Raw genomic sequence first — 21,639 nt, 5'->3', positions numbered from 1 at the left:
ATTTTTCTAAAACCTGAATGTCTTGTCCTTCTCTAAATTCTGATAATACCTACAGAAAATTATTGGTTGTATCTAAGTGTTGGCCGCCGTATAGACTTATAGAGTCTTAAGTTCCAAGTACAACAATGTGTGATTGGTATTTGTAAAGACATAACGTTGGGCACCTATAAGAACGTATTACCCAATCAGGGTCATTTGTGGGACCTCCTTGTTTATTGAAGCATCTCTTTATATGCACATGACTCGCTAACAAGGTCAATTCGTAACCCGACAACCGAGCACTAGTTAAGTGCTGTGTCTTGGTGCGATTCAACAAAGTATCCACTGCATGCGGAACCATCACAATCAATGTATTGTCCATCACCAAACCAGCAGACTGTTGAATCTAAACAACCGCTGCCGCTGTAGCTCTCAAACAACTCGGCAATGCTCTAGCTACCGGATCCAAAGTCAACGAATAATAAGCACTTGGACGCTGCTTATCGCCAAACTGTTGAGTCAAAACTGACAATGCACATCCCTCTCTCTCGTGGACATACAATGTGAAAGGCTTACTGTAGTCGGGGGTACCCAACACAGGAGCCAAATACAACGCATCACGTAATTCTGAAAAGCTCTTCTGACATTCGTCAGTCCAAGGAATAGGATTTGGAGTATCCTTAACAGTAAGAGCTATCAAAGGCTTTGCAAGCAATGAAAAATTAGGGATCCACTGTCTACAATACGACGTAATACCTAGAAAAGCACGTACTTCTCTCTGTGTCGTAGGCACACTCATTTTCGCAATCGCTTGAATTCTTTTTGGGGTCAGTTTCCTTCCCTCCTTCGATAAGAGGTGACCTAAATAGGTAACTTCTTGTTGACAATATTGCCACTTTGAAACAGAAACCTTATGATGGAAATCAGATAGATGACGTAACAACAACAAAGTAGCCTCTCTACAGATCTCTTCATTGTTAGCAGCAACTAACAGATCATCAACATACTGAATAAGAGCAGCACCATCAGGTAAAACCAGCAAATCAAGTTGTGTTTTCAAAGCCTGACTATAGATAGATGGACTCTCGCAATAGCCTTGAGGAGCGCGCTTAAACCGGAAACTTCTTCCTCCTAAAGAGAAGCCAAAAATATCTCTACTCTCCACGGCAATCGGGATGCTGAAGAAAGCATTCTTCAAGTCAATCACCGAAAACCACGTGGCTGTAGCCGGGATCAAAGTCAGTAAAGCGGTGATATCAGGCACAACAGGAATTGCGGGACAACGATCTTATTCACCTCGCGAAGATCGATCACAAACCTATATACAGGAGGTTGTGAAGAATCAGTTCTCTTCAGAACAGGCAAAACCGGACTATTGCACACATTACCTCTCGTTTCCTCAATCACACCTTTCTCAATCAGATCATAGATGATCGCTAAAAGGGCTCTTTCACCATCACTGGAAATTCGATATTGCGGAATGCGTGGCAATCTAGCATTCGCTTTCAACGTCACAACATATGGCTGAATCTCCAGGAGATCCACATCATTAGGACCAGTAGCCCAAAGAGAATCAGGGAGAGAAGACAATTCAAGTGGAAGTCGATCTTTAGACAAATACATCGGAGAGATCACTCTCTTACCCAATGCAAGACGTACTCCTGACGGAGAACAATATAGTGACGCATACAATCTCTTCAACAAGTTCTCACCACAACCTGTCGTCAGAATGAGGGGTGCTTTGAATTCACAAGGTCCAACAGAAATAGACAATGGACTAGAAATCGGATTCGTAACCGGGGCGCCAGAAAAACCTACTGAAACATTCTTTAAGCCAGACAAAGGTGCGCCAGGGAGTTTAGAGTGCATAATAGAACTCTTTGCAGCACCAGTATCCAACAGAAAAGGCTCTGACACACCTGATGCAATCACTTCAACATAAGGTCCACTCTGATCTACTGGAACTGAAACAACTCCCTCTCTTTGTCCATGGCTGTCCTAGCAATCATTACCATCCACATTCTCACCTTCGATATAATAATCGTCCGCATAGTACTGTGCCGTCCTACCAGACGCACCATTCTGCTGATCAAAGCTATTCATAGAATTCTCTGGAGGCAAAGCACGCGCATTCTGACCACGACCTCTACCTGTAGGAGCTTGCTGAGCACCTCGACCTCTCACACCAGAAGCACCATTCGTGCGCTGTAACAAAACCGACAACTACTCTTGAAATGACCATCTTCTTTGCAATACGCACACTTATTAGGGCCTACGGGAAAACGCGGCTGAGAAGACTCGAACCTCTGATATTGCTGAGGTTGCTGATTATTGAGCTGATTATTACGAGGCGGATAAGCTTGCTGTAGAAGAACCTTAGTCTTCAATTCCTTAGTCTTCCTATCCGCTTTCTCTATCTCATCCTTGTTTCTATTCTCATAGTACTGGGCAGTAGCCAAAATCTGCGCTGACGTAGAAACAGCCCAAGCACTCTCAGAATCCTTCAACCTATTGCATAATTCGGGAAGCAAATTATGAACAAACTTGTCAACGAACAACCGTTGACCACCTTCTGTACTCATGTCCTGACCACTGTGGTCTACAAATGTCTCTTCGAACCTAGTGAAAAAGTCGGACACAGTTTCGTCTTTCTTCTGCTTGCACGCAGACAATTTGTCTCAATTAACACGCAAAGCAGGCATCAAAGTCTTCATATAATCAATCATCCTACCAGGGAGTTCGGCAATTATATCTTCAGGCTTAGCACCACCTACTTGTCTATCATCTGCAGCTTTAAGATTATTCCATGTATCACCTAATTCATGCGCATGATCCGTGTGACGAATCTTTCCCCACATAGGCTGTGGAACAACATTCCCAAACAACATGTCTATATCAGCCAGATTCATAATACATGAATCCGCAGTTTGAGATAGTTCCTTATAGTACCCTGCTGGATTTTTACGTGGATCAGGCAAAGTCTGCTTAAGAGCTAAAACTTCAGCACGCTTCCAAGGAACATGTACCCAAACACGCTGAAAATGCAGCTGAACAGGTGGAACAGCTTGTGCATCACCAGGTCTCCAAACTGGAGGAACCTCTCGCATCGGATATTGACGCGCCTTCCTCCTAACCGTAGAATCAGGCTCAAACATTCGCTGAGAAGGAGATTCACTCCTAAACGACAACAACGTCGCAACTGCTTTCTCAATGTCGAGACCCACAACAGTCCCTTTCGCAAACTCAGAATGTATATGGTACAACTCAGTCGGAGTTTGTCCTAAACCACCATCTTCCCATTGTTCACGAAGGAAAGAACATATAATATCAAAAACATATCTTTGTTTCGGTGCTTCCCATTGACGGAAAACATCCATAACACACTCGAGATCATAGTGCAAAGGATACGCAATCCATTTACGCGCTAAGTGATCTAACACTGTCCATTTGTCAGGACCTGGCAATTGGCTACGCAATTGCTTACGCTCTACAACAGGAGATATACCCAATGAACCCAACAGAGGAGAAAAGAGGCCAGCAACAGCATCAGTCATTCTCTGTCGAACAGAAGGAGAAGTTGACAAAAGAATAGGAGACGGAGCAGAATGAGAAGAAACTAAAGTCGGAACAGTAACAGAAGGAACAGACAACACAGGTGTAGGAGTAGCAGACAAAGGAGGTAGCAAAGTCGGCGGCCCTTGAGAAGGCTGCGCCAAAGGAATAGGAGCCAACGGAAGAGGAGCTGGCTGTTGAGGAACCACAGGTAGCAAAACAACCGGAGGTTGCACAACTACAGGTGGCGGAGGTGCTGTAGCACTCTGCACATAAGGGGGTGGCGAACTCAATAGGTGCGACATTAAAGGATCTTTCACAAGATATTTCTTCTCTTCTTGCTGTTGAGGTGGCAAAGCTGGATAGCGTTTGTCTATCGCTAACTTACTTTGCCTAAGCATCTGTTCGCTTTCTTGTTCTTCTTCATTATCCCTAAACTATATAGCAGCTTGCACCATTGACATACCTCGTTCTCGTTTACTTTTCTTCGCTAACTAAATTTCTTTCTGTTTGGCTTCCTTTTGCCATAAGCGGAAAGAGTCAAACATCGCCGGCCGGGCTTTCTTCTTGAACAGTTTAACTTCGAGATTATCTAAAATCTCTGTTTCAAAGCTACCATAACGGGGCCACTGTAGGACACCGTCTTTCCTGGTATATTTGATCCATATTTCATTATACACGATGGGGCCCACTCCATGTTTTACGTAGAGCTCATAAGTCGGAGTTCCAATCGGAGGAACGGGACACAAATCCTCCAATCGGGAATCCCTAGTACAACCAAAACCAAATATCTTTCCAAGTCTGCTAAGACAAGGCATCTTTGCTCACTAGTCTAGCTTCAAACTTCAAGGGAAATCTCAAAACGATAGTCTCGTGAATGCACGAGTCACTCGGCGTTGGGGCCTGCAGGTACCAAATCAAAGCGATCCTCGAAGGGATACCAAAACAAAACTAAGGACTGGGTGACGCTCCACTCATACTTAACTGAAATGTTGATGGCGTCACCAGAAGACCCGTCTATTGTCTTGCTCTACAAATCATCTAATGGCTCCAAGACAGGGCGACAGTCAGGGCAGCAGTCCTTGTAGCCGTCAGAAAGCGGGGAACCTCGCAGCAAAGACTTTCGGACCACGACGACATACAGGGGTCGATGAAGTGGCAGGCCTTCCTCCAGAATTTCCACACAAAGCTCCTCACGATCTTCAGGCTTGGACCGGTACCGCTGAAGTCGCCCAACGTTGGGCGCCAACCTAAAAACCGGGTTTTAGAACCCAGCGGCGCCAGGGAAAACGCCCGATGTCTTCGAGTTCCCCTGCCTTGGCAAACAGAGACACGGGACACTTCTTGATGACGTCAAATACCAAATTTATTGGCTGCAACCAGGAACAGAGATCTACGAAGCACAACACGGGTGGTTCGCTAGAGACTGCACAAATTCATAGAGCGGAGCATCGTTTTTTATGCTAAAAATCACATTCCTGGCTAGCATCAATTACATACAAACTGACCAATGGAAGAACGACATTTCAAACATATCGCATGACGACAATCCCCCTTTCCGTTGTCCAGCCCACCAGAAATGACCAAGCAAAATCCAACATTCCTGTTCCAACAGGCCAGACAAACCCATCGTAAAGACCTCAACCCAAATCAATAATTAAGCCATAAAGGAAGGAACAGAAGCAGATAAATAGCAAAATAGAAGGGTGTGTGCATGTACCATAAACTCAACAATGTCCTGCTCTTTGATCTCTATCTGATCAGCTGCTTAACAAGGAACTGGCTCAACGAGGTCAGCCTCGGGCAAGGGAGTCAGTTCGGCCAGGTCACTCAGAAGTCAGCTAAAGGTGTACGTGTCCCAAAGACTCGTTCGGCCATAGTCATCGGCCTATGTGAGGGCAAACACACAAAATGGCTGCCGCACACAAAATGGAACCCGAGGGTTCAAACGAAATCCCTGAATATGTTGTGTTCTCATTGATCGGTTATGACGAAAACACTCGTACATACCGCACTCGTCATTTGCGGTCCGCTGACACCAAAATCGTCTCTATCCGACGACCTTCATTGAACGGGTTCGGAAACTCGGAACCTCAGACCCTCAAACCACAGAACCACAGTGTGCAATGATTTGTAATCAGACATTGCATACTCGATGTTCAGTTCTGAATCTGTGACCTACTTGAGCACAGCCTAGGCTGAGAGCAGTGCAGGCCAGAGGCAGCGGTCAGCACGGGCCATTCACTGAGTGTCGCCCGCATAGGTTGGTGGCCCCACCAGCATGCGCAGTTCAGGTTCAGTGGCACCACGTGTTCAGTCACCTCCGTGACTGTGACCCAGCTTTCGTCCGGACTGAGCTGCATCTTCCTCTTACTCCTCTCCGTGCGACCACTGGTGTGGACTCTGCCATTCGTGAATCGCGATTAGGTGCTGGATGTGAGACCTACTGGTCCGCAGGGTAGTTCTGGTCCCTCATCCACGTGTCGCCGGCTGGCGTTGAACAGGGTTTGTGGCAGCACGTGTCGCCGGCTGGCGATGAATAGGGCTTGTGGCAGCACGTGTCACTTGTTTGTGTTGAGCAGGGTTTGTGGCAGCACGTGTCCCCGGCTGGCGTTGAACAGGGTTTGTGGCAGCACGTGTCACCAGCTGGCGTTGAACAGGGTAAGTGGCAGCACATGTCGCCGGCTGGCATTGAACAGGGTTTGTGACACCACGTGTCAGCGGCTGGCGTTGAACAGGGTTAGTGGCACCATGTGTTGCAAGATGCCCATATAGAACTATGCCTCATGGAGCGAACAGAGGCTGGTCTTGTGGCCGCTGGCGCAGATTTGGGGTCACTGCCATTCAGGAGCCAGGACACAGTTTCACATATGGGACCCACTGGGCCACCGAGGACGCCGGTAGAATATGTCAACGAGGAAAGAGTAATGTTTGCCAGCGTCGGGGGTCAGCGGTGGCCTGAAAGGCTGGCTGGGTCACGGGCCTCAGGCTTGGAGCTTGCACTGGTATGTGGTGTGCCCTCCTTGAGACACACCGGTGTCGACTGCTGATCAGTGTGGCCTGGCTGTGTAGGGTCGGGCCTGACGGGTTCGTGGTCCAGCAGGCCGGTGTACGGCAGGCGCACAGGATCTCAGGCAACTCCGCTGACAAGAACGGCGTCGGCCTCGTGGCGGGGTGGGAGGTGCCGCCCTGGCAGAGACGATGGGCTTTCTGGATGAGGACTTTCCCCTGGGCTACGTGCTTTATATTCACACCCCTACGCCGGCCCATCCCACTCTGTTCATGCTTTCAGGCGGGTGGGGCGTAACAGGCAACATTTCCGCAAGGACCCTCACTGGCTGGGGTTACATGGTTGCGTCCACTGTCCACTACACTCCATACACTAAAGGTGTATGTCACCATCGATATGGCTGTGTTCTGTATACTGCGGTCTGTCCAGCACTTCGCTGCTACTCTTGGCATTGTGTACTTTCCCTCAACTGCATCCTTCACACATGCTTGGTTCCCTCCTCTCCCCACATTCATCTATTGTGTGGCTGAGGTGCAGTGCCGTTGATTGGTCATGTTCACGGTTTGCCCAGGTTACCATTATAAGTTGTTCTATCATGTCTACTGGGTGGGCATGTTGTTCTGCATGTTGGTTGTGAAACTTGTGACGTGTGCATTGCATGGTTGTGGAGTTGAGGTGAGTGGGGTGTTAATTGGGAAATTGCCAAGGGGCTGTGCATTTCCCTTGGTGCCATCCTGGGACAGCTGGTTGCTGATGGAATGTGGGAGGGTGAAAGGATAATGCACACTGGCTGTGTATTTGGAGGTGACATTGGTGTAGGTCCCATGGTGCTCTGAAGTTGCCTGCACATTGATGTGTGACATGTGCTTCCTGTTGCGCTGATTGTGTACTCTGTCACCAGGGGGCACAAGTGGGACATGTGTGCAGTGGATTGCCTCCAACACGTGCGTGAATCCGGCTAAGGCGTATCGTCTTTGCCTGGTCTCCACCGGTTCCAGCGCATTGTGTTGGATGTATGGGGCCTGGGTGCCAGGGCGATGGTGAAGTCCAGGATAGGTGTGAGGGACTTGGATGTGGCTGGCTGTGAGACTCCGCTGACTCTGGCAGGTGTTGGTTGGGGTGTGCCAGGGGCCAACAGGTGCAGCACAGCCAGCAGCTTGGTGTGGGGTGGGATGTTGGTTGTCCGCTGTGTTGGTACCGTTGGCTTGTGCGATGACGTCCAGTATGCATAGGATGGTTGTCCCTTTCAGCCTGTAGTGGACAGTGACATTGTGAGGCAGGTGCGTTTTCTGGGGGGCCGCTGTCTTTGTCTGCGCTGCCTCTGTGGTGGTCTGGGTAGAGGGGGTGTGCCGGGTGGGTGTTTTGGCCCTCTTGGGTGTCCGGGCTACATGTTCAGTTGCTCAATGGCATCTGTTGCCCTGCCGATCACGCCCTGGGCTGGGCTCCCTATTGTGGTGCAGGCTGCCGTCCGACTTTACACCAAGTCAGAGCAGGTGTAAATTTTCTGCTGCTAACGCGCCTTAGCGCATGTTTTGTGTTTTTATAGCCGATCTGTCTGGTCGTTGTGAATGTTGAGGTGTGGTGTTGTCACAGCTTTGTGTACGGGAACGCCTACTCTGCATATCAGTAGCGATAGTTGCTGGGGTCCTCCGTGGTGATATTTTTTGCAGCTGCTATCGCAGGAAAACTGGTGCTGTGGGCTGTTAGCACCAGCTTGTGAATGGTGGAGTAAATTTATCACAACTTTGGCTGTGATAATGTGCTGTTAATTCGGCGATAGATCCTTGTGAATATGCCTCAATGAGTTTTCAAATTGTAAAACCAAAAATGTAGTATATGCTGTAGCCCATGAACCAAGATCTACATCGGAAAGACCAACCAAGAAGTAAAACATTGCAGTGTTCAACACAGATCAAGATTAAAAACGAACACCATCCCAGCACCCATGGTGAATCATTTCCAACAAATGGGACAGTCAGAAAAAGATTTTCATTGGACCGTGCTAAGTGTGATTAAAGCCGATCCCATGGGAGGCGATGTTGAAACCAAACTAATGTACAAAAAGACTTAACTAATCTTAAAATTTAACACAGCAAGAAGAGGGCTCGATGAAATGTCTGAAATCAACAAGTTACAATAGAAAGTAATGAATTACTGCCTTAACTTTGTACGCACTACAACTCCCACAATCCTTCGTGCTAGAATCTGGCGCTTGACTGAGCATATATTCTTCTAAGGTTGGCTGCCATCTTGATACTGAAGCAGGAAGAAGCCATGTCAGAGAGACACGACGTCTGCATTCATTTGCATACTAAGTGCTAATTCTGTTCATATGCTTCGATTCAAGCGTGTTTCTATTCACAAACACTGACAGGAAGGTAGTCCCTTCTTAGTAGACGCCCTGTTCTAAATTCAACGCTACTGTAATCTACGTTGTAAAAGTGGCTAATGTAACCCGTCCCCCTCCGATCGCGCGACCGGAGTCACAATTGCACCCAACAGTAAGCTCTGCAACAATGAATCAAGAACATTTTTCATAGGCTACAGAAAGAAGCGATTAGCAGCTTCCCCTGCACGCGCCTTTCAGTCAACTCCAGCCCTGCAACAGAGTAACTAAATCCAAGGTCGAAAACAGGATCTCCATGCGGCCAGCACAGCTGAGCGATTAGTTGCCTCCTCAACTATAGAGCACGGGTGCCAGAATGTATTTGCAACAATGTTGCAACAACCTTAGCCCTTGCGCTTGCACAACACGCCGAAGGGTTTCAGTTTCCTGCCGCGATAAACTAAATCTCTTTGGCGAGAATGTAACAAAGGCAACAGAGGCTCACACCAAACAGTTTAAGTTTCTCCTAACGTATTTCTACAATAACGGAGCCTCCATATCGGGGGACCCTTGGTTCGTCAGAAAAAAGCCCTCTCAGAGAAGTTGACCATAAGTACCCGATACCAATCACCACTTTAAGATGTGTTCTAGAGCTCATAGTGTTGATTATCCTCTACTACTTTCAAGCCCACTCCTAGACTAGACTGCACCAGTCTAGTCAAGGCTGGCAAACCACCAATAATTACCACCTTCAAGGAGTTCCTGCATACCTCTGTAGGTGTTTCAGGCAAATTGTTGGATTCCATAAATTCATCCATGGCTTTGGAAATGTTTGCATAGTCCATGGCAGCTTGCAGCGCGCAGCATCCAAAGTCTTTCCCTATTAGATGAGAGCCATCTGCCCACGTTTTACGCAAAACAGAGTGTGGTCATATACCTTAGTCATGCTTATGTCTGCCTCCCTATCAACTATGTTTTAATAAGGCAACCATATTTACTCTAGAATAAGTTTGGTGCACAGAGGTATATAAGGAGAAATCTTTATCTCATTGATGTTTTGTTATCCAAATGTTTGCCAGGCATAAATGCCTGAGTATTTTTATTCACTTACCAGGAGACCAGTATAGCAGGCTCTTTTGTCATACATAATTTATATAAATATTCCAAAACCACCCCAAAATAGGCAGCCTTCAGTGAATCTCCCCAAATTATGTAGTTCTTTCTAGGAATCGGTTTGTTTTTATCCAGTTTATGTGCATAAAGAGTGTCTATGCTGGATATTTCTTCATATATGCTGCTCTTCACTATTGCATACTGCCCTACCTTACACAGCAATGTTTCTGCTATCATGCTCCTAAAGGGGCCTCAAAATTCTGCAGTACACATAGAAAAAGGAAAACTCCTCTAGTGATTGTTTTTGTGCAGGAAGATTCCCCCTCCTGCACAAAAACAATCATCCCTGAATTTTTCTTCCCTGCTATGCCCTTTTCTTTTGATGCAGGACAGTGCAGCAAAATTCCTTGCAGAGCTGCCCTGTGCCAAAACCTCATAAATTAGGTCATTTGTGTCTGCAACTTCAGCCCAATTAACCCCTTACCTGCTTATGATAGAACCACGCCGTCATGAGCCACGGGCAGCGTGTGCTCATGACGGCGTAGTACAGTCATGCAGCTGCCGCTCTGCCCACGCGGCATTAATTTCCTCACTAATTGATGAGCGAGGGGGGCTGTAACGGAGCCACGCCGTCATGAGCACACGCCACCCGTGACGGCGTGGTTCTGTCACGAGCACCGCAGCGCCGCGCTCACCCCCTAGCCCCCTCACCGCGGCAAAATTTGCGCCGCGGAAAAGGGGTTAAGACTCCAGCAACCCTCCATGTGATCACTTAGCACATCCCGCAGAGAAGATTCCTTCTAGCTAAAGAAGAAAAAGCTAAACCAGCAGCTAATGGCCATACCGCTTTGTCCTATCTATCATCCACCCTATAGTGTATGTGACGCTTCAGCAGACCCCACTCTCTCCCCACACACATAAACAGTAACTTCTCTAGACTCAAGAGACAGTAGGTTTTATATTCGAAGTTTCAAAATAATATTCCACCCACAGAATCAAGTTAGACGCCCAAACGGGTCACTCGCTGTACTGGAGGTCATTGTTCATGCTCATAGATGGCTTCCACCTCATATTCTGTGAAGCACAAATCTTGCACAACAAGCTGTGTTCTGCTTTGCTGCACTATCCACTTGCGTCCATCCCCCAGCACTGTGTTCACCCTTCTTTTTGTTTCCCGGGAGAGGAGGAGAGCACTGTTCTAGCCCCCACCGTGCCCAGATATTGACTCCCAGGCAACCAGAGACTGTTGGGGGCGCAGTGCAAGCTTATTTTTACACCTCGACTATCCTGACCTGGTGACAGACACCATCTTAAGTCTCACACTTCTGATTGACAAGTCAAAAAGGTGTGAGGGTCTTCCTCAAAAGCTGCTCCACTCATTTCTTGCAGTAATATTCCATAAATCTCGTTTTCTCAAACCCCAGTCACTTCTCCAACCTTTACCAGGTGGAGGACATTATGTTCACCCGTTCCACCTCTGACAAGTCTCCCATGTTGGGTTAATAAAGCTCAGACGTACAAGAATGCAACCTCCTTGTTAGCGCTATGCACATTTGTTAGCAGCAGCCTTGCATCCTTTTGCCAATTCATATAAGCCATGATGCATTGTGGCGTGCTATAGTAAGATCAAATCGTCTCCCTCAAGTGCTCTTTCACATTGAATCTGATAGCTATGCCTAACTGCACTCCTTCGGCAACAACTCTGATAACGTGTTTCCCCAATCCAATCATATTTGGTCCACATAACTGAGTTTTTATGTGAATGACACTCCTATTTTTTAAAAACTGTGTCATACCCCAGGTTATGAATTGACTCTCGAAATCAAAGTGTAAACATTTCAAACCACCTCAGAGGTGGAATTCACTACCTTCTCGTATTCCAACTAAGGTCAGAACTAACACACAAACATCTCCAAAGTGGGTTTAAAAACATTTTAAGGCTTGATGAAGGATGGCATTGAAGTTCGAAAGGAACAATATCATTTACCATTGGCAAACAGCCTTTGAACAAATAAAGTAATCGTAACCGGTTGGCGCACTCAACTGAAACCTATTTAAACTAAAATAAAGTGTCTGAAAAAAAACGAATTCCTTAAGTGACAATAACCGTACACTTTGTTCCAAGGTTAATAGTTATCGAAGGCAACTTTACAAGGCATTCTAGAGGCCCTCCAAGTAGAGGGAATTTAGTGATTTAGTAGCAAATGGTGCATATGTTGAGTAGATACCTCCTTCTAAGAGTTTAGGCTTCAAGGATAAATACCCATCTCAAGAAGCTTTACAAACATTGCAGCACGATGCTACTTTTGAAAATAGATAACACTCAACTCCTTGCCAAAATGATAATGGGTTTCAAATACCACTTGAAATGCTGATGTGTGTTTCACACAAAAAAAGTATTTTAAAGTAGTATTTCTTTTAAAAGTACATTTCGTACAGCGCACCTTTATAGTAACTTTGCCCTTAATTGTTTCAATGTGCAGTTCTCATTATCAGGAGCTTTGTGTAGTGATCCAGGGGATCTAAGTAAGAGTTTTTTCTGACCCGACCTCACAGGCAAGAGATTCTTTTTGGTGCCTGCATTGGGGAATCACAATTTCGTAAGATGAATATGCAAGGCGCGTATAACTTAAGGCTGGTGTACCCGATTTGCCCCACTCCATTGTACAGGGATCACACCTCCCCTTAGATTTGATGTCAATGCCCCAGCCATAGCAGAAGGTATTTTTTAGGCTACTGGATTTACCAAGCAGAAAACTCCAGGCAAGAAGGAAACATACACCTAAGGAAACAGGAAAGCATTTCCAACACAAGGCAGCTCATGATTCCACCAATCCTGAACCCTAGAAGGAAGAAACATACTGCATTTATCTCAGAAAACACCCCCGTCCTACCAAACTGCTGCAACCTGCTTCTATGCTCAAAGACCCAAGCACAGGTACACCTAAGGTGCCCTGATCCACTTCACCAATGATCTACCAGCAATACGTTGAGATAATACAATGCTGACCACTGAAGTCATAGGCATTGTGAAAAATCCAAACATCACACAAAGACCGAGTGTAGCAAACGAATTCAGCAAGGCAGTGGTAAGGGTGCAGAGTGCAGCCGGAATGCTTTTTTGGAGAACACTTGCAAATATTTTACCAAAGGATGGTAGTGCAGTATCATTTACAGGCAGGACATTTTTCATTGACATGGCTAATAAATGTACTCAGACGTACAGTTTTTTACTGATAAAAAGTGCACAAACACTGTGTGGAGATTCGGTTTCTGAAAATAGGTAGATCTTTATTTTTTTATCCTATTCAAATCTTTGCTTCCATCACACTTCAGAACTGCAAAAACGTGCCTAATGTGTACTGTCTGAACTGCTGATATTGTCTGAAGTGTTCATAAAGATCATTTACAGTTATTTACATTTTATAATGTTTTAGAAAAAAATACATATACAGCACTCCTGCAAGGTTGCCACATAGTTCACTTTACACTATGGTCTCACTTTGCAGCTAAAGTAAGCACCAATCTTCATGTTAAAAGAATAGCAGCCATCTGCCAGAAGTTAGTGCCTATCATTAGGCCTCTGTTCCAAAAGTGCATAAATGATACCAGACAAAATAAAATGTAAAGGTGTCTTTATTGCTCATTGACCTATTTTGGGATGGTGCAGCAGCCCCAGTACCCCTACTACCAGCACCTACGATACTTTGACACCAGTGAGCAAACATTAAGGGGCATATTTACATGCCCCTATCGCCACCCGAACGTCAATTTGCAAAACGTTCCTGTGGCAATAGAGGCTTTGCCTTATTTACAAGGCAGCGTTAGCCACTTAAAGGGGCTTAGCGCTGCCTTGTAAATACCACCCCCTTTCATGCTATACTTAGCGTGAAAGGGAAAGGCAACGGGTGTTGCTGGGGGTGTTCCACCACAACACCCATTGATTTTGACGCTGCCCCACATTTACAAGGACAGGGTAAATATGGGGCAGCACTAAAATTAAGACCAGAAAAAATCTGGTCTTACACATACGTAATGAGGAGAAATGTTTAATTTCTCCTCATTTTGCTGTTTTCATGTGCGCTGCAGTGTGCAGCACACATGGAAACAGCAAAACACCAATGATTGTTTATGTACAGGAAGGTCCCCCTCCCTGCAAATAAATAATCCTTGTTAAAACAAATGCTGTTTTGCAACTTCTATGTGTGCTACATTAACCAGCACACAATGAAGTTACAAAACAGTATTTTAAGATAATTTAGGTGCAGGAAGGGGGACCTTGCTGTACATAAACAATCATTGGCGTTTTGCTGTTTCCATGCCCTACGGTGCAAGGGTGCCTGCGTTGGTGCTATGCTGCTATGTTTAGCACCAGCACAGGGGGAAATGCCGGGCTGCACCATATTCTTGTGAATATGGTGCTGCCCTGTGTTTCTGAACTGGTGGAGCGCAGTGTTAACCCCTTAAGTGCTGCGTCGGGGCGTTGGCCGACGGCATCACTACCTCCCCAGTGCTGCGCCCGTCCATTGAACGTTCATTCAGCACTAGTTCGAATGGACAGCGCAGCACTGGGGAGGGAATTGCGCCGCAGCTAAGGTGTTAAGCCAGGAAGGCTAACGCCTCATTCTGCCACTCCCCTTGTAAATATGCCCTGAATCTCAAGGATCTAAATTAAGCGCAATAGCTCCTTATCTCTGCACCAAATGATCTGCAGCGGCAAGGACGTGAGCCGTCAGTGTCTACACTAGCCACCAAGCCGTACACAGAGCCTCCAAAATGCAATAGATATACTTAGGACGAGACATGCAAGCACAAACTGCCAAGCAATACCCAGTGGTCCGTGATCTATTCTCAGTTCTTAGGACAATATATTCCAATATCCTAACTGTGCTAAAGCTGTGAAGCATCACCTATGATTCTTGGAACGCTGACTGTGGAAGCAGCATCTAAGAAATTACACTCGAACATTGATATTCAACACTGAACCAGCTGCCAAACAACCTATGCTTCCTGGATTGACGCAAAAAGCACATAACACACTGCTCCCCGGCTTCTAAATGATGGAAGCTGCTGCTATGCAGTTCTCACGTTTCCTAGAACAATTGAATAGCAGACAGACACTGTTCCTCATCTCTGAACATGTATACAAGACGTCACACAGCACCCAGCTCAACAATTGGGTCACTCTACTTTAAAGGCACAAGAAGGCGCAAACCCAACCCCTATTTCCCATCACCTCCACATAACTTGTTGTGATTTCTGCCAGGGTGCCCAAATGTTCACATCGAGCATCCACAGAGGGAAAACACTTCGATGATTTCAAGAAAGGACTGGAGGCGGTGCCTTTAAAATGGCTTTCTTGATTAAACTGAAAACCAACTACTGTTCCTTACACCACTTTAATTGTACCCCCTCTTTTAAAAGAGTATACTGAGAAGGCTTATTACAACTGAAACGGCATGGACAATAGTGGAATTGTACTCACGCCATCCCAAATATGACCTGGACTGATAGATCAATATCAAGCTTTATTTCGGCTAATTCCATAAAGGCATGTACAAATTAAAATCACACTGACAAAGAAAATCACATTTATTAATATAAAACATATTCAGATTATAAAAGACAATCTAAAAGCTTAAAATACACATCTATAAAAACTTTTATAAAATCATGTATAATTCAGGAGTCTCGTGAATTAACTAGGCCAATGTCCGGTGTGTGGAGTGAAGTCATTAAGGCAGATTTTGCACAGTACATACAACCGTGCTTTCTTAGATCTCTATGGAGGTGCCCATTTTTTTGTCTAAGTCTCCAAATTGACATCAGATTTCGGGAGAGTGCGAAAACCATCAGTTTACTAGACTCGGAGTTCATAATTCTGAAGATCACCTTGCGTTCTCTGACACTAAGATTGCACCAAGTTTCTGAAAGAATGAGGCGACAGACGACAAGTCGATTGGCATTGTGAGATGTTAGAAAGCAACATCTTGGGTAGTGAAGGTAGCCGAGTCCCTACAGCTAGGGAGATGTTCAATTTTATGCTATGCCATTGCCATCAAAGAATTTATATACTACCTTTCCTTAAAAAGAAACACTGGCACTGCCAAGCAATTTTTTTACGAACCAATGTAACTGAAGGAAGCAATGTCAATAATTGCCTATCCTTGTCCTTGTTTCCCTCCAAAAGATTCTCCTTTTTAGGTCGAGCATCAGCGCGCATGCGCTGTCTGCAAGACCTGTTTTACTTAATATACTGAGTGCAATCCCGCCTGCTGTGGCCGCGAGCAGATTAGGCAACAATGTAAGAAAGCAGAGCACCTTTTGCAGCTGGCTTTTGCTGCCCTCTGTGGCTTCTCACCTTGTCTCGCACTTCAGCTGACTGTGTCTCCTCTAGCAGTCTGCGGTCAATTACCTCCCCCTTCTGCCCTTCTCTTGTCTGCTTACCACCACCATCTGCTGCCTCTCTGGCGGTTTAGCCCTAGGCTTTTCAGGTCCCATTATCATTGTGCAATACTCCTTCTGGCTGGACATTGAGCCGCAGCTCCCTCTTCCTCAGTTCATTGCTCACAGACTCTCTCCTGCAGCCATAATTCACAGCAATGCTGTTGTCAGTAACATTATGATCGCCTGGTGTCTCCCACCCCGGCCTGCGCTGCTTCTGGGCAGAATCAAGGGGCGTCTGCTGCTGTTCAGTGCACCAGGTGATTGGCTCACTAAGCTCCTTCAGCCTGCACAAAACTAACTCTTCATATTCGACGTTTAATATCCATTGTCCATAGTAATGTGATTATTGTGTGGTTGAGGTTTCATTTGCATTCAATCTAACAGCTCTTCAGCAGTTTGTGTTACTGTTATTTGCTGGTTATGACCTGATCTTTATTTGAGTCGTACTCAGTCTTGAACAAACAAGCAAAGGCTCCATCCTTACCATAAACTTTTTCATAGAATGTGGCACCTGGCATCAAACATTAGCTAAATGGTTTGTTGATTATAGGCTTTTGCAGGTTGCACACTGCAGTGGTATTGTTTTGGATTCTGTTGAATGTTTTGCTGTGATCTCTTCTGTATATCCTGTGCATCCTCTATAATGCATTTGGTTTCCTCTGTGGTTTGTCGTACAGCTCTCTTGATACTATGGCAATTCTCTATGCAAGTTCAAATGGCCCCACCTCCCTCCCTCACGGCCCCTCCTCCGACTCCTTCCAGTTCTTTATGGGTCAGGAGCGCATGCTTTTCGGGAGCCGGCCTCCCAACTGCAACACTAACCTTTCTGCTCAAAATGCCCCTTTCCACCCCTCTACCCCTTCGGATGCTTTAAAAAGACTTAGTGAACTCTGTATGGCTCAGTGAGTTATTCACACACCTGTATGTTTATTTCTATTATTCCTGGCAAATATCTCCCCTGCCTGGCTCGCAATTTCCCATGGCTTGGGGCGAGTAGAGCAGACGGAGCCCACCTCTATTTACATGCGTTTAGTTCCTTTTGACCTTGTTTAACACCAGTTAAACACTCGTAGCCTCAGCATGTCTGTTTTTGACTCAGAGCTGCACACATCATGTTTGTAAGCTGTATTGTGCTGTTGTGGGTTGCGTGGAAGGCAGCCTAATTCAATAATGTAAGTGTAGACTCCTGTGCTAAACAAATATACAGGACATATCGTAACAGAAGACAGTAACAGAGAAAAAAAGCCAACATCATTATCTCTAAATCTAAAAAAAAAGAGACCTATTGCATTGCAATACTTTTTTTAAAAGCAGTGCTGCACAGCATCAGGAATGCTGTACAGTGGAGCTAAAATGTTAGCAACGCCAATAAGGTTCAGGGGCAAGATATATTGCCTTTGCTTGAGTTGTTTTTGTAGAGATGATGAACTTCCCCTCCCTGAAATCTGAGAACGGCCCATTCACCTTGAAATGTCGCACTCAACAGCAAATCTCACATTAAGGCGTAACCTGAAGTTTTTTGGTGTGACAATCACTTTAAAGTATTCTCTCTGGGAATTTGTTTAACACACATGTTGCAGATACTGGGGGAGCTTTCAGTTTCTATGTATCACTTTACAGTTGTTTTTACTACATCCTGTGATTTGTTTCACGTGTTCGCATTGGTGATAACTTGAACAGATAGCAGCAGAAAACATAAATCAATAGTCTAAAACATATAATATTTAATGAGGACACTAGAATATGATGAACAACAGGCAGCCACACCCACATCATTACTCTAATCAATACCACATAAATGCACACCACTTAAAACCACTCTGTGCAACGTCGCATCATTCCATATAAATCCACTCCACACTATGCAACATAATTCCCATCTGCATAATTGCACTCAATGTCACACAGTTCCATGCACACAATTCAGCTCCATACATTTCCATTTAACACCACATAATTTGACAACAAATCACATAATTCAACTTAATTTACTTGCACAACACACCACATGCATCCACACCACAAAATTACACATCATGCCACAAAATTCCAACAGCACATAATTAAACTCCTCTACACACCACAACACAAAATACCAATCCACATAATTACAACCTGTAACACACAATCCAGTTCTCCATAATTCCAGTGCACTCAATGCCACATAATTACTATCCACATAATTCCACTGTGCACCATGCCTCATAATTCTACTACAGAAATCCACTCCAGACCACACTATCCCACACCACACAATTCCACAACTAACCATTTCTATCCAACCCACATAATTCCACTACACACCACATACATCCACTCCATAAACATAAGTAAAAGACATTATTTACAACACCAATATCTCTAACTTTCACAAATGCGAGACCTATTGCAAACCTGCACAGACTTACCAGACTTACTAGACCACTTGCAGGGTGTGCCAACCCAGTACTGGGCTTGGGTCTATGCACACCGTGGGAACTTTATCAATGGCCCACAAGTCTGTGTAGGTTTGCAGACCCTGAGCTAAGGTTTGCAAACCCACCATAATGTCCAACAAGGGTTCATAGACTTTGAGACTGGGTTCATTAACCTTAGGGGCTTGCTGCGGGTCCACAAACCTGCCATTGGAAACTTCTTTTTTAATATTTGAATCTAGTGGCCATTCCTTTGTCCTACCTTTGCATAAGAAGCTCCGGGCTGCAGCAACGTAATGTCATGATTTTCTGGGCAATGAGGGAAATTATAAAGCCTGGGCAAAGCACTATGCTACCCTTGCGTAGTTTGCGCTACTTCGCACTACGCGAATTGCACGATGCAAACACGCGTAGCGTAGTGCAGCAGTCATTTTTTGCTTGCTCGCGGTCCTCAACATCAAGTTGGCGGCCGCGAGCAGGCAAAATGACTTCCCGGCGAGACTTTTTCCTTGTTCCTTGTTCGCGATCAGCAACATTAAGTTGCCGAACTTGAGCATGGAAAATAAACCTCCCGGCGAGCCTCTCAACGCAGGGAGGTCAGGTTTCTCATTGCGAGTGGTCACATATACTCGCGACTGCTCGCGATGAGAAACTACCAGTCCGCGTTGAGAAAGCTGCAGCTCGACTAAAAATCTATTTGACCTGCAGTAAAAGCAAGCTCGCACTGTGCAAGATGCCGTTTTCAATTATTGCACAGTGCGCAGTTTGCGTAGTGCTAGGCTTAGCTCACATAGTGCAAAGTGCACTTCGTGTAGCTACGCGTAGCGCTACTTCGCGAACTACGCCAAGGGTTAGAAATTATACACAGATTTCCAAGATGGCTGCTGCATCTCAAGACTACATGAGATTATTGTTGGGATGCTGTTGCATAGTGCCTTCTCGGTGAACACAAGGTCTCAGTACAGACAGTGCTGACACTCTACACGGACTGCCAGGCTTTCCTTTTCTGGGAAAGACTTATCATGCGTGGGTTTGGAACATTACTGCCCCACTCCCCCACACTCATCAAGTTCCAAGCTGTAAGCAATGCCTCTAGCTGTGCTTCTTGACATTCTCCATCTGAAGAACCGGGTTTTAGAACCCAGCGGCGCCAGGGGCACGCCCAAAGTCTTTCGGTTCACCTGTCTTAGAATACAGAGACACAGGATACTTCTCGGTGATGTCAAAGATCAAATTTATTGGCTGCAACCAGGAACCGAAGTCTACGAAGTACCACACGAGTATATTCGTCAGAGACTGCTCAATTTTCGTAGAGCGAGACATCGTCTTTTATGCTAAAAATCACATTCCGGACAAACACCCACTAGTTACAATTTGTCCAATCATAAGCATCATTACAAGAGGTATCACATGATGACAAACCCACTTTTCAGTTGCGCAGCCCACCATCAATTACACAGGAAAGCCCAACATTCTTTCTCGAACAGGCCGGACAAACCCATAATAAAGGAACACAACCCATATCATAAAGAAGCCATAAAATCAGGAACAGAAACAGATGAGAAGTAGGATAAGGGGTGTGTATGGGCATACCAAACTTTACAATGTCATGTACTCTGATCCTTAATCTTGATCAGCTACCGGGCAAGGAACTGGCTTAGCAAGGTCAGCTTCAGGCAACAAGGTCAGTTCTCTCAGGTCATGTAGGAGTCAGCTAAAGTGTACGTGTACTAAAGACTCGTTCGGCCGCAGTGATCGGCTTATGTGAGGGCAACCACAAAATGGCTGCCATGCACAAAATGGAACCCAAGGTTCGGAACGAAATCCCTAAATACGTAGTGAATCCATCGGTCTAACATAGCGAAATCACTCGTACTTGCCCACTCACTAGTTACGGTTCGCTACTATCAAATTCATAACGAAACCCTGACATTTATGAAACGGGTTCAGAATTCACGGAACCTCACATCCTTATAGGGCTTTTGTAATAAAAATCAGGGCATGGGGGTCAGACCCTGCAAACTGTAATAGAAGCCACAAGAAATGTTTATCTTAAGTTGTGTAATCAGAGTAACACCCACCCACACTAACAGACTTTCTCTCTCTCACACACAAACTCTATTTCTCTTTTGATGGATGTGTACAGAAACCTAACTATAACTACACAGTTGCTGTTGCTAATTTAATCTTTACTATAATGTTATGATGTTTTTCCCCCCTAAAAAATTTTCAGGAAAGAAACCTGTCTATCAAATCCAATGAAGCATCTACTTTTAGTTCCCAGGCTCGCTGCTGGTTGTGCATATAAAAGCTGAGCTTGCAGAAATAAATTGATTATTCGCCATAAAAAAAATGCTTCTGTGCAGAGTGCACGCGCAATCTTCTCTTAGTGAGGCATCCCGTACCTGTAAGAGTACACTTAAAACATCTGAGAGGACTTGCCTCCCATGACTGGGCCTCCATGTTGTGTAAGGATATTGGGAAAAGAGGGTGGCGAGGCTGATGTATGTTATGTACCTCCAAAGCTCACCTGCTCACCCTTTTATGCTTTAGGAAACCCTGGGTGAGGCAAATGAAGCTGCTTGTGGACTGCTCCTCGTTCTGAAGCGAAGGTTTTGTTGATCTCCCTGTAGGAAGGGGTTCAGCTGGCTGAACAGAGCAGCTGCATACAAGCGCTCACTCCGACTGACCCAGGGGGAAAGAAGGAGTAAGAGGCTACGCCCCGGAGCTGCAGAAAGGCCTCTGGTGGGCGATCATGGGTCACAAGAAAAGAAACGGTTCATCTGGGGCTATGCTGA

This window comes from Lissotriton vulgaris, chromosome 3_1 (genome assembly GCF_964263255.1).
Source record: "Lissotriton vulgaris chromosome 3_1, aLisVul1.2, whole genome shotgun sequence".
Classification (NCBI taxonomy): Eukaryota; Metazoa; Chordata; class Amphibia; order Caudata; family Salamandridae; genus Lissotriton; species Lissotriton vulgaris.
Note: the sequence above shows the minus strand (reverse complement) of the source record.